Source organism: Bacillus rossius, chromosome 1, assembly GCF_032445375.1.
Source record: "Bacillus rossius redtenbacheri isolate Brsri chromosome 1, Brsri_v3, whole genome shotgun sequence".
NCBI classification, from domain to species: Eukaryota; Metazoa; Arthropoda; class Insecta; order Phasmatodea; family Bacillidae; genus Bacillus; species Bacillus rossius.
In genome coordinates, this window is record NC_086330.1 from 253,451,787 (window position 1) to 253,465,098 (window position 13,312).

Consider the following 13,312-nt stretch of genomic DNA (forward strand, 5'->3'; position numbering starts at 1 on the left):
GTTAGGAGACTACCAGAAAATCTGGATAATGATAAATGTCCAAAGAAATATTCCAGTTATTATCTGAATTGTTTTTTAGCTTGAGACTGTACTGCAGGTATACCTGTATATATGCATGATGGCTAGCAACATATTTACAAACTCCAGTTCTATAGGAATAAATATTAATGACTACGATCACTAGTAATAACAATATTAAAATGTTTCTCTTTCATTTACTTCTGGCATTCTCATCAATAAACAAAAATTCTCAAAATGCTACACTAACAATCTAGATTGTACTATTGTAGCCAGAGTCAGTACATTCTTCTAAGCTTCTGGGTTAAGGTCATATCTGGTATCAATTTGCCTTGAAGATGGCTGCAACAAGGTGTGCCAAAACATCAGGCAAACTATCAACTATACAAAAGTGGTGCCAACCTAGAAGGAGTTACTGAACCAACAAAACAAAATTTAAACTTGAGTATCAAATACCACCTAGATTTTATCTTATTATCAATCACAGCAACTTCCTTAGCATTGGTAAGTATACTGTGGAGCCCTGTTATAATGTTCCTGCTTATAATGTTTTTCTGCTTAACACATCATATTTTTTAAGTCCCAACATTTTCCTCATAAGGACAATGTATTTATTTCCTGCGTGTTTTCCAAATGGTGCATTTCCTACTTACAACGTTTTCTTTATAAAATTCAATAAATAAAAAAGAAAAAAAGTTTTAAAAACCGAACTATTCCAACACTTATCCCATCTATGAAGTTTAACATCCTAAAAAGTTTACTTACACTTTTTGTACATTTTTTTTTTTAAATCACTGTTATACCAAGGATGTAAATTTTTCAAATAGGACTGTATGGAAAAACAAAATGTGTGCCAGAACACTAGTGTTACACGTTAGTGCTGGCTAACGCTGTGTATTCAATATATCAAAGGTATAAATGTTCGCAGTTACGTGTCTGTTGGTACCCTTATCTTGAAAAAAATCCTTCCATTCCTTGCCATTCTAGTGTGTTTTCAGAAGTACATACGTAGTCCTACAACATTTTAGTTCCCAAACCGTACCATGATGGCAAAAAAAAAAAAAACTAACAGTTTTCTATAGCTGATAAAAGTTTATTTAATTTGTAGGTATATATCTCAAAATTACACATTTTCAAGTTGCAAAGGATTTAGAAATAGGCATTCACACTCTAAACATTATCACGAATCATGAGACAATTTTACAGAAATGTGGCAGTGTGTCTTTAAAGACAATTAAAATAGAAGCTGAAAAGTTGAAAAATTGTTGGCTTGGTTATCATTGTGTGTACCAATCAATGGTTTTAACATTAAATTTGTTTACATAGCTTGATGAATCCATTGGTAACAAGTTCAAACACTGAAAAATGCAAAATTGATATTTTCTGCTTATAACATTTGTGCCGGAAATTAGGCATTTCGTCACCTTTTTTTAATTTTTTCTATGATTTTAAAATTTTTTGGGGTTTCTTATTTATTTAATTTATCTGGTTGTTAATGGGGGTGATTTACTTTTTGTTAGGCCGGTGTACGCCACGGATTTAAACTTTGTGCCAGTGGACCGAAGCCCCTTCCCAGGGGGCCAATCTGATATTTTGCTGTCTAATGTGGACATGGTCAGCCCGGTTGAAATTTCTCTCGCCTGCAGTCACATCCCGAATTTGTAATTTTAATTCCCTGCATGACCAAAACTGCATAGAGCAGCTCCTGGGCTGCAAGCTGCTACCTTGTAGAGACCTGCTGAGAATAGCATGTCTCGTCACGAATGGGGATTCAGTGGAGCTGTGTTCCCAGCGGAGTGGCGTTTTCTGTACCCCCCCTTCTCTTCTCCACATCACTTTAGTTCTGAGAAATCAAGCTAGGAGCAGTGACCGGACGGGACGATGGCCTAACTCAAAAACCTTCTCTCTGGTCCGACAGACACATCCCCGACATCTAGCGGAGGAAAAAGTAACCGCGGGCCTGGTCGCCAGCATGCAGAGCTCACCCTCATGACACCTGGTGGCAAATCAGCTCACCGCCTCAAGTAGTTCCCCCTTATGCTGCTTTCTAGCAGCGTCGCGGTGCCATAAGGCACTATGCTTTCTTCTCGCGGCCTGTAGAAGTCGATTGTTCGTTGCCTTCGTTTCGGTCCGGTAGAGAGCGCGCATGTCGTGTTCTTGTCACGCCCACCTCGGACTCCTTCGGAAATTTTCGGCTTAGAACCGAACCTTCCCCCCTCCTCCCTAGGGCTTTAGCGCCTGTTTTAATTAGAAGCCTTGTCCGCCATCGTGGCACTTAGTTCTCTGAGCTCGGCTGCTGACCATGTGTTCTCGGCGTCCTCTGCGCTAAGAGGCTTTTCGCGGGAACTGCGATTTTCGGTTGCACAAAAGATGTAGTCAGTTGCTTAAGGGATGTGATCCCATTTGTACAGTAGCCAGGCAGAGGTAGTTTTTAGAAAAGTTATGCGTAGTTAAATTTTTTTATTTATATTTAATTCTAAAAATTCTGGTTTCCTTTGCGCATCCGCGAATTTTCGGTGCGCGTTATCCTGATGTCGGCGCGAGACACCTCGCGAGCCCTGTTTCCACACCCTGTTTGGTGAGTAATCAGTTTTTTTTTTCTTCCAAATTCCCGTTGTTGGCTTTCGCGCCAACTGTGTATGACTGTCTGGACGCAGGTCTAATTCGTTTGGAATTTGGGCTGTGTTTCAGACAGGGTCGAAGTTACAGAGGAGAGAAATTGCTCCCCGCATGATCTTCGGGACCTCCAGCTGATCCCCCCTTTTAGAAGAGTTTTCCTCACAGTCCGATGTCATCCTGGAAAGACTCGGGTGATATGAGATATATATTTTTTCCACTTGCATAGAAGGAACTAAATTAATAAAACAAAGATACCAGCGAGCAGTGCTTTAAGGACGTCATCCTCAAGAATCTGTAAAATCGAGGAAACATATATATATGTAATCGTTGGGAGCTATATTTGAAATTTTGTTAATGTAATCATTTGTTTGTTATGGTGTAATATGTATTGTTTTAAATAATGCCGGGGCGCCCCCTTTAACTTTGCTAATTACTAAGATTTTTATTGTCAGGTTTAAATAATGCGAACACAAAATTCCTTAATAATAAAGTAGGAAAACCTATAGACCAAGCTACCGATGTTGTGTATTTATTTATCAAATACCTTCTTCATTGTAACGATCCACGAACTCCCCAAGTTACTAGTGTGCAGGGAGTGTAAATTTTGTCTTGTTCACCGTCTCGTGCCCCCTCTGGTAATTAACTTTAAATTTTCTTAATATTTTGCCCAGCAGTTTCCAAGAACTTTTTGATTAATTTAAAATAATATAAAAATTGGGCACGAGGGGCGTTTCACATTTTCCTTTTTATAATGTTCTTTTCCTTATGCCTCCTTCAAAATGTTATATCAGGGTTATACTATGTTTTCTGGGCATTCAATTTGCCCAATGCTTTAACATATCTATTTTCTTGTTTTTAATGTAGGTTATCTTCATTTTTATTTGTTCTTTATTTACTGAATCTTTGTAACAACCAAATGCATTTCATTCTACATGGGTTAATTCTTTTGCTATAGTCACCTCTTCAGTACCACCTGCTGCCACTACAGTATGAAACAACTAAGCTGTGCTGCTACAGAATAATTATTTGTATTCTCTAATAGGCTTTCTTTTTTACAAAAAAAAAATACTCTCTCCAGTGTTGCATATTAATGTGATAACATTAGTACCAACTTGATCAATTGTGGCAAATGTTCAAAACCAATAAATTCCCACAGCTCAAACCAAAACTCGTCAAGTGTTACAGCGTTTTGTCTATACACAGCAAGTTTACCTGGGACACTTTTCAAGGTACAAATTCTTTATACTCTCCGAGTGCCTTGTCAATCAAATTATCAGATACACAATTGCTTTTTCAATACATTTATGATGTATATGACAGACATTCCTGAGCTACTATTACTTCAGTAGTCACCACTGGGTCAAAACAAGACAGAACTTTGATCAATTAGATGTGAAGATTCATTATTTTTGAGATCAATGTCTGTAAAAATTTATGGCACTCATATTTGAACTCTAACAGTTTTTCTTTAGAGAGCACAATTATTATGTAATAACAAAATTTAACTAATTTTGTTAGCAACAGATTTTCTCATTTCATGAAATCTTTTTGAGAATAGAACTAGTACTACTTAAAACATATAGTTTTACTATTTTTTTCCTATTAAAATTTTTGACAAAAGTGAAAACTTTTTACAAAAAGAAGATAAGGGTGTATCAGACTAAAACTCCCTCACAAAAGGTTTAACATCTGATGCAACGAATTTAAAAATGGCTAATTTTGCACCTAACACCACATCTTTCATGAATTCAGCAACAATGACAAACCACTACCAGTTACTTATTTATTTCTGTACAGTAACATGCATATCATATTTATGTACACTTGGGGGGTGTTTTCAATGCTCTGTATGCAACTTTAGCTTCCCCCAATCAACTAATCAAACAGAATTTCAAAGGAAATAATACAGAAAACTGTAAAGGATACAAAACCAGCTGAGCAGGAATGTGACACAACAAGTCATAAATGCTCTTCATAATTTTACAGCTTTCAAAACCTGAAGCTTTACCTCAACCTTTGATAGCAAGGTGAAGTAATGGAGTAATAAAAGCCAGCCAATACCTGCACCTTGGTTATATTCTGCCATTTGCTTACTAAATTTTGCTAGAAATTTCATATTTACATAGGGACCATCCATTGAAACTTGATCACTTTTTCCAAATGAATGTATACCAAAAATTTTTTACATGAATGAAATAATTTGCTATCGTCTGGACAAAAATGCATAATTATGGTATCTGGTAGCCAAAAATTTGTTTTCCCTTGACCTAGAATCTAATGTAGATAGCCATTATGCTCTGACTAATAAACACTGTTCAGGCTTTCATCACAAGCAACAACATGATCACAGCTAGCAACAGCATATACATTTCATTTTTGATAGTGGTGCAAGACCTGAAACAATTGTGTATGCTACTTGTTTTTTTGCAGCTGCATTCCTGCTGCAATATTGCTGTCTGGGAAACACTCTAACAGCAGATCTCAACGAACCATGTTGCATTACTGAGTGCAAACACCAAATAATTTTAACTTTTCAAATGGTGTCCTACTTAAATATCTTTAGATTGTGCTTCTTGACACCTTCAAAGAACATCATAATTCTGTGAAGAAAGGTTAAAGATTTTATTGGGAGTTACCAAAAGATACCGCAGTTTTAAATGATTCTTGTTTGTTAACTGTTATGGAGGATTTTTCAAAATTAATATCAGTCACAGATTTAAAAAAATAATACAATAGAGTTTGAAGAATTTGCATCCTTATCTGTGAATTGGTATATTTACCCAATTATGTGGCTCATTAGCCTGTTTACTTATATCACTAAAGCAAAAACTGTTTTAAAAAATTTACAAAATACTGCAAATCTTTAATTTGGCACTTCCATGCACCACAAATGCTGTGTCAAGCGACCACATTAATAGTACTTTTCTTAGGCTTCAACAATTTACTGCAAAAAATTCACTTTACAAAAGTCTTATAGTTTTACATGCTCGGCAAGCTCACATAATCATTAGGAGTTGTCGTCTCTAAAAGAAGTGGCACTAAAAGTATTACAAGGATGCAACTCTAATAATCTAGTCAACGGTTCTAAGCATTTCCCTGTGGTTAAGTTAATACTGTAATTTTTTGTTATGAAGTAAAGGCTCTGATATTTATCGAAAATAATGCCATGCAACATTATATTCAGAGTTCAATAATCAAAGTAAGTGATTTCAACATAAATACACTCAAAACTGAAAGTCGTGGCATAAAATACCTAAATTACATTAAGCACTTACAGGTTCCATCTAACAATTCAGCACAAGTACTCCTACATCTAAAATGTTAACAGATCTCATAAAGTATGATGTCCTGTGAGTCTGATGCGCCCCTCCATCTCCCCATGTCTCTCCGTCCACCAACTCATTTCAAACCTCGACAAGCATGTGATTGTGACATTTCGAACCCAAGTGTGTTGAGTCAGTGCCTCAGACTCCGACTAAGCATATTTATTTGTAATTGTTTAATTTTTAGATTCCCCAAGGGCTATGTTTTTTTTATATTATCAACATCTAAAGACATAACTTATCTTTAATTAATTTGTTCCAGGAAATATTAAACATGAAATCATAATTCACAAATTATGAAACAAATACGTATGTATACAGGATTGCAAGCACACACAAAGAAACCATTTTCACTTACCTCACAATTTGAAGATGAACCATGGACTTGAAACTAACAAATTTACCAATGAAACAAATTACTGAGTTGCATGATATCCAGTCAAATGTGGGTAAGAAAACTATACAATTAAAAAAATTACTGCACTTCCACCACAGTCACTCTTTCTGGTTTACTAAGGATTTAACAGTTTCTTTTTTCGCTGCCTGCAATAATTTGTCCATGTAAGCATGTTCATAGAATTTCTTCTTTAGAAACCTATTATACTTGACTTCAAAATTATGTTACACTTGACAACAGACAAATTATTAAGAAACAGTATTAGACATTTGAGAATGAAACTGGGTTTTGTTCTTTTTGACAAGACTGAACATTCTCTCACATTCAGCATTGCTGTGTGGTATAGTCAAAATCCCTACCATAATGCTGTATTTTCTATCATATTTTGGTTTGCCATTAATGCTTGACAGATAAGATATTTTGGCCCATTTATTTACTTTTGAATCTTCTGTATTTTCCATCTTAGCCAGGTATGTTAAATCTTCCACGTGAAGAAGTAAGAATTGACTGTGACGCACATCTTTTGTCCCACCTTTGGTCTCACCGCTATTTACAGGCAAAAGAAATGAAAATGAGTCTACAAAAAATTTTACGTCACAGAAAACTGGCTTCTGAAAAGTTTTCAACCACAGATACACACTTTTTGTACTTCATTTCTAAAGAGAAATTTGTTGACTGTTTAGTCACAAGAAGTGGAAAAATATCCTCTGAAAGGCAAATAAAACAACTTCTTATCATTTTCTGTCTGTCTGTCATCTTCTCAGATGTTGCGATCCTAACTACCAAATTATGGTCCTGCTGCTGATTTTCAGTGAAATGGTAATTTACATCCAGCAATACAGAGCTTTTCAGAATATTTGGCTCACAAATCTCACCATTTAAATATATCAGTAATTAATGTAACACAAGGATTTGTGGGGATGAAAACTGCAACTTAACATTAAACTTGTCAAACACAGGAAAAATGCTAAAAGAGAACACACACAGCCTTGTTAAGTGGAGACAAGAGAAATTCATAAAAATCATCTCTCCTAGTGAAAAGATGAACAAAAAAGGGTCTGGACCTCAACACAAAGAACTCTTATTTACGTTCAGACACTTCCTGCTGGAGTTATCTTTCCATCTGGGTGGGCTAGTGCAAGGGGATGAAGGAAGGGAAGGGGAAATTACACCTCCCTCCCCCAAATGCAGTGGCAATGGTCAAAGATTTACGAGCCTCTACCTTCACATTTTACACAGGGTGCTGATAGCATCTATTCATTAGTTTAAAGTGAAGTTAGAAAGATGTGTCCGTGTCGGTGGGGTCGCCGGCACTGGGGAAAATGTTGGGCTGTTAAATTTCCACAGTAAAAATAAAATTATGAAAATATAATTTTGCAACGTTCCTTTATTTACCTTCAACACAACGTTAATAAATTCCTACTAGTTTCTGAGAAATCACAGATTTTATCTCACTTTTCAATGCCTGTGCATTGCCGCTGCCGCCAACATTAATTGTTTACCTGTGTCGGTTCGTGGGTTGGTTTTGATGAACTTTATTCAAATATTGTGAATGGTCAATTAGGTAAGGTTAGCTACATTACAAATACTTTCAAACATTGTGGACAATAGGTTGAGTAATGAATATTTCTTATGGTTGCTTAAGATGTGTTTGTATTGACCTAAACAACTGTTTACATGATTTCACAGTATATTTTAGTGTTGCCATACTAACCCAACTAACTATCCACAATATTTTAAAGTATTTTTTAGGTACATCACTAATGTAACCTATGAAGCATTCGTTACATGATTCAAAACACTACTTTAAATGAATTGTAAAAAAAAAAGTTCTTTCTTAATTCAATGACATTTGGAAAAACAACCAACGAACAGAAAATATATACATTAACATTTCCCTGCAACTGCAATACATAATCATATTAAGTAATTTTATCATAAAACAATACCTCCATTGACTAAAGTTCTCCAAATTAAACACAGAAACCTGTATGGGTAAACAATAAATTGCGGCTGCACCGTTCATGCACAGGTATTGTAAATTAAAAGTGTGATTTCTCATGAACTAGTACGTATTTTTAACGCTGTTTGCAAAGTAAATACAGGAGTCTTTAGTGCTGGAAAATAGTATTTTCATAATTTTATTTTTACTGTGCAAAAAAGCGGTGAGGTAAGATTTTTACCCTGAGATTATATTTACGGTTTTTGGTGGTGGTTAATTTGACAAGAACTAGGACAGACATAATGAAACACATGAGCCTTCTATCACAACTGATGTAAGGACTTACGCCAGTAGTTGGTGCTATAATAAGCAATGTAAATGGACAGCAGTGGACTGTTGTGAATGCAGGTACAGTGTTGCCGGCAGGAGGGTCTGTACAATGTACTACTTGCAAGGCCTGGACCTTTGACTCATGCAAAATACAATATTAATGTATATTTATGTTTTTTATTGATGAAAATATGCTCCAGAATATATTCAAATGCAATAAAACAGAGGCTCAAATTATGATGAAATATGGTCACTGATTGTGTAAGTTAGATGATTTTACTGGTCTCTTGTACCAACTTTATGTCAGTGCAGCAAAACACTTCCACACACTAGTCCCCATTCAATTTTATGAGGCAGTAATGTCACACAAAGGTTTACAGAGAATATTTAGGATTATTCTCTTTAACATAAAATGATTAAGTCCGGAACGTCTGGAGCAGGACAAGTTTGCTCTCATATTGGAACATGTGTTAGTTAATAAGAGTTAACGTACATCATGGACTTGTTTGGACGTCTGCCCCTGAGCCCAATGATGACACACACAATGCACGAAATGCGCATGAAGTTGCGGCGCGCGAACAACCCACTCGGAGCCGCTTGGACACCTTAGGCTTCCATCGGAATGGCGCGCTTTGAACCTGAAATGCTGTCAATACTTCCTTCCTCTGGAACATTCTGGTTGCACGTAGTTCCAAGTCGATAGAGGAATTCAAGGTATAAATATCCCCATTCAGTGAGGCTTACAGAGAGCACAGAGAGACAGACCAACAGCGAGAGCACCGTGACAGAGACCAGCAAGAACCGTCCTACACACGCCTACACCATCAAGCAGCTCGCCCATTGTCGTCACTGCGAGTGTCACTTCTAGGACTTGGGACTGTGGTAAGCCCCCTTTGTCATCGGTAGCCATCATAAACTGTGGGACTTGTCCTTCATGCTGATGCGAGGACTTAGAATAATTGGAAAGTCAAAGAAGCTAGTTTTGGACTCGGTAGTTTGTGGTCCTAACGAGTAAGGGCTGATAAAGGTCGGCATGTGGCGACAGTGAGGTTGGGAGCAGAAGAGTGTGTTAGGCGAATGAGCACCTGACTGCAGACTTTATCTTACACCAAGTGCTGGAGTTTACGATGAAGTGAGAATTTGTGTCATAATTAAAAGAACTTAGCCTGTCGTTCTGGCACAAACGAGACACTGGGGAGCATTGAAAATTTGCTGCAAGCAGTAAGTTGGCATGGCAACATACTGGCGACATGTACTGAAGTGCCAGTTGGGGAATTTATTGTACACTTCAGATGCGTAGTTGCAAATGATAAACTGTAGTAAATAGTATCACAAGTTTATTTAAACATTGTGTTTTAATTTTGCCATTGATGAGCATTCATTTAAGTGATGGCCTCAATTGTAAATTCCTATTTTAAAGATAAATATTTTATAATGTTTGTTTCAGGCATATTTTAGGATTTACATCAGTATATAATTCTAAGTATCATAATACACTTGCTGGTCTCCAGATTCTATGGCACCTTTTAATATGCACATGTTTGTATTAATTCTTTTTTGTATAGTTCTTTGATAATTGGAGGCTGTAAGGCTTTTCCTGGAAATTATAACATTTTTCATAACAAGTTTCAGAGAGTCGCTTAATACCAGTAATTGTTGACAGTGTAAGTAGGTTAACTGCACAGCGACGCTGAGTCTTAAAGTTGCGTGCTAAAACGTACCTTTGATTTGCTAATTACACAGCTGAGTCATTAAGAGTAACTCCTACATATGTATTAAGGCTGTAAAGGCTATAAAAGCTGGGACTCAAAAAAAGCACACTAAGCAAATTGCTCCCTTCGTCATCTCCAAGTTTTGTCTCGACCGTCTGAATGGTTCAGACCAAAGTAAGACCCATCTGTGAACTCGATTGTGCCTTTCCAAAGGCATCGGTTATAAGTTTAGGGAGGAAAAAATTTCCACGATCGTATTGAACTGATTTTCATTGATAATGGGCTCTGACTGCCCAGAGCATACATTGAGGAAGTGCTCCTAGAGGCTATGATCCCGTTTGTTCAATTCATTGTTGAACAGTTTATTTTGATGCAGGATAATCATGCCCGCATAACTCAAGATCACCAAATACTTGGTGCACATGGAAATTACATTTTTGTTTTGGACTGACCTGCACGATCTCCCGATATGAGTCCGATAAAGCATTTGTGGAATAATTTAGGGAAAAGTGTTAAGACATTGTTATCCTCCTTCTAGTGACTTAAATTAGCTTCAAATTGCTCCTCGTGGAGGATGGGATGCTGTGCTGATGGAGTACGTTCAAAATGTAATTTCATCTATGCCTAACAGGGTCAGGGTCATTCGCCATGCAAGGGGGATAATACCCATTATTAGGAGGCCATCAGCTATCAGAAAACCTGATGAAAATTATCATTTTTAAAATTATGAGATTTAAAAAAAGTGTGGATCTCATTTATGTTTATATTTTATTTGCACAAAATTATTAATAAACATTATTATTTGTTTATGATAACCTTTGTTTAAATAACCTATAAAGAAACTAATTATTACCACAAATTAAAAAAATTATGTTAGAATTATGGGGAAAATTAGTGAATCCGGATTTTTTTGCTGTTGAGTGTATATACACACAATGGCAGGTGCATTGTTTTCAAGGTTATATATCTCTCTGAATACATTGTCAAGTGATAAAATTTTAGATATATACTGAGTTACTGAACTCAACTAATTGTCTACAATATTGTTACTAATTGTATACATGCCTACATAGCCTTACAAATTTGGGTATATGTGGCACAAAACTATGCCCCAAATAATCTGAGGGGTTTAAACGTACTTTTCCTGTGGAAAAGCTATGTGATTAAATTGCTTTGTGTTCAAGGCAAGTTTGACATAGAAAAAAAAAGTACAAACTGAATTTACTTTAAAATTCTATGTTCTTATTTTTTTTTTACTTAGTTTGTAGCGTTGCAGAACCCTGCCCTCCAAGATAAATAATTTTCTTTTAAACTTCTTTTTGTATAGGTAAATATAAATAAGTCAATGTTTTTAGAGTGGTGTGTATGTTATGAGACAGTATAATCAGACGTTATGGCTATTAATATATGTTATTTGCACGTGCTATGTGTTTTAAGAAGGTATTTTGTATTTTATTAGACATTTTTAATCACTATTTTTTATGTAATTATTCACAAAGAAGTCGCTGTACTAGATTTTTGCCGGTTTAGGCCTACTTTTTCAAGTTTTTCTAAATGAGTTTAATTTTGTAAAGTAATTTGTATTATAATTGCTGTTTGTAATGTTCATTAACGTGTGGAATGATTCTAGAACACGGGACGGTGTCTGGTGTGATGGTTAGAAAGAGAGGCATGAGAGGCCTGTAAGTGTAAGTGAGAAAGAAACAGTAATCCCCCTCAGAGATAGATAAAGACGGAAATTCCCCCACTGCGTGGGAACTGAGTGATAACTGCTGTTTCACGGTGTGGGAGAGAGAACGAGAATGGGAGTCCCCGATTTTGATGTGAAATTGAAAATAGACAGATCAAGGGAAGCCCCGAGTTATGTGTGTACAGGGTTTTTTCATGTATTGTAATTTGTTCTGTGATTGGCTTGTGACTTGTAGTGTGAATGAAGCGTGCGTGTGATTGGGTGGTGAGGTCATGTGACTTCTACTCCCTGCGTGGAGGAGACGTGCATGAGTTCATCATAGCCCAGGAAAAGAAGGTTTTATGTCGGGAAAAATTAGAGACAAGCTGATATTTTCGCAAGTGTTAGGACCTAACAAGAGGTATATTTTCCCAAACGTCCCCACCCCTCCCCTCTGTGCTTCCCACCCTACTCACCCTTAAACATCCGATTTGCAAGCATTAGGATTACCCTTCATATCTCCGTTGTTATTTATCGCAGTAAAATTTTCTTTATATCGTTTTATTCCTTATATTATTATCTACAATAAAGTTATGTATAGTTTTGTTCTAAGATTAGCAGTTAACAAGATATTAGCTGAGGGATGTCAAGTTTTACAATTTTATGTTAAGTTTGTTAAGAATATTTAAGTTTAAAATTTTAATTTGGGACAATTTCACGAAAAACTTAAGATAAAAAGTGTAGAATGATTTTTTTAGCTTTCCAACGGTATTAATTTTTCATATTTTGGATGACAATAACATGTGTATAACACTAGATTATGCGAGGAAGGCGCTGCATTTTGTTCTACCCTTGGTGCGTGCTGCAGTGGGTGGCCTCATGAGGCTAAACAACGGGCTTACTATCAAGAGCGAGGGAGCAGGCGTGTTGAGTCATAGAAATGTCCCTAACCACCCCCGACCATAAATTTCTCAAGACATGTTTACTGCCTTAAGTAACCCGTCTTCCAGAGACTAGTTCTTGGAGTGGATTTGAAGTGTGCGGTAACGTTTTCTAAAACTTCCGCTTACTCTACGTCACATAATAACGTGAAGTACTAGAAAGTATGGTGTTAATTTTTGATAACTGAAGAAATTTTGCAACAGCTTCTCACAAATCTAAGAAGGTAAGAATGTTTTCAATAACAAAAGCTAAGTATTATTGTAATAATAAAAAACCACTTCTTCCCGTGGGCTGTTGCTATTCAGTGGTTATAGTGCTGTTCTCCTACCAATACGATTTGGGTTTGGTTCCCGGATAGGA

The 13,312-nt window shown here is 36.3% G+C and overlaps 1 protein-coding gene across 3 annotated transcripts in view; it reads right to left on the bottom strand.

Moving 5' to 3' along the window:
* LOC134527479 (early estrogen-induced gene 1 protein) overlaps nucleotides 1–13,312 on the bottom strand; it is a 134,009-nt gene that overhangs the window by 36,861 nt on the left and 83,836 nt on the right. The window lies entirely within an intron of this gene.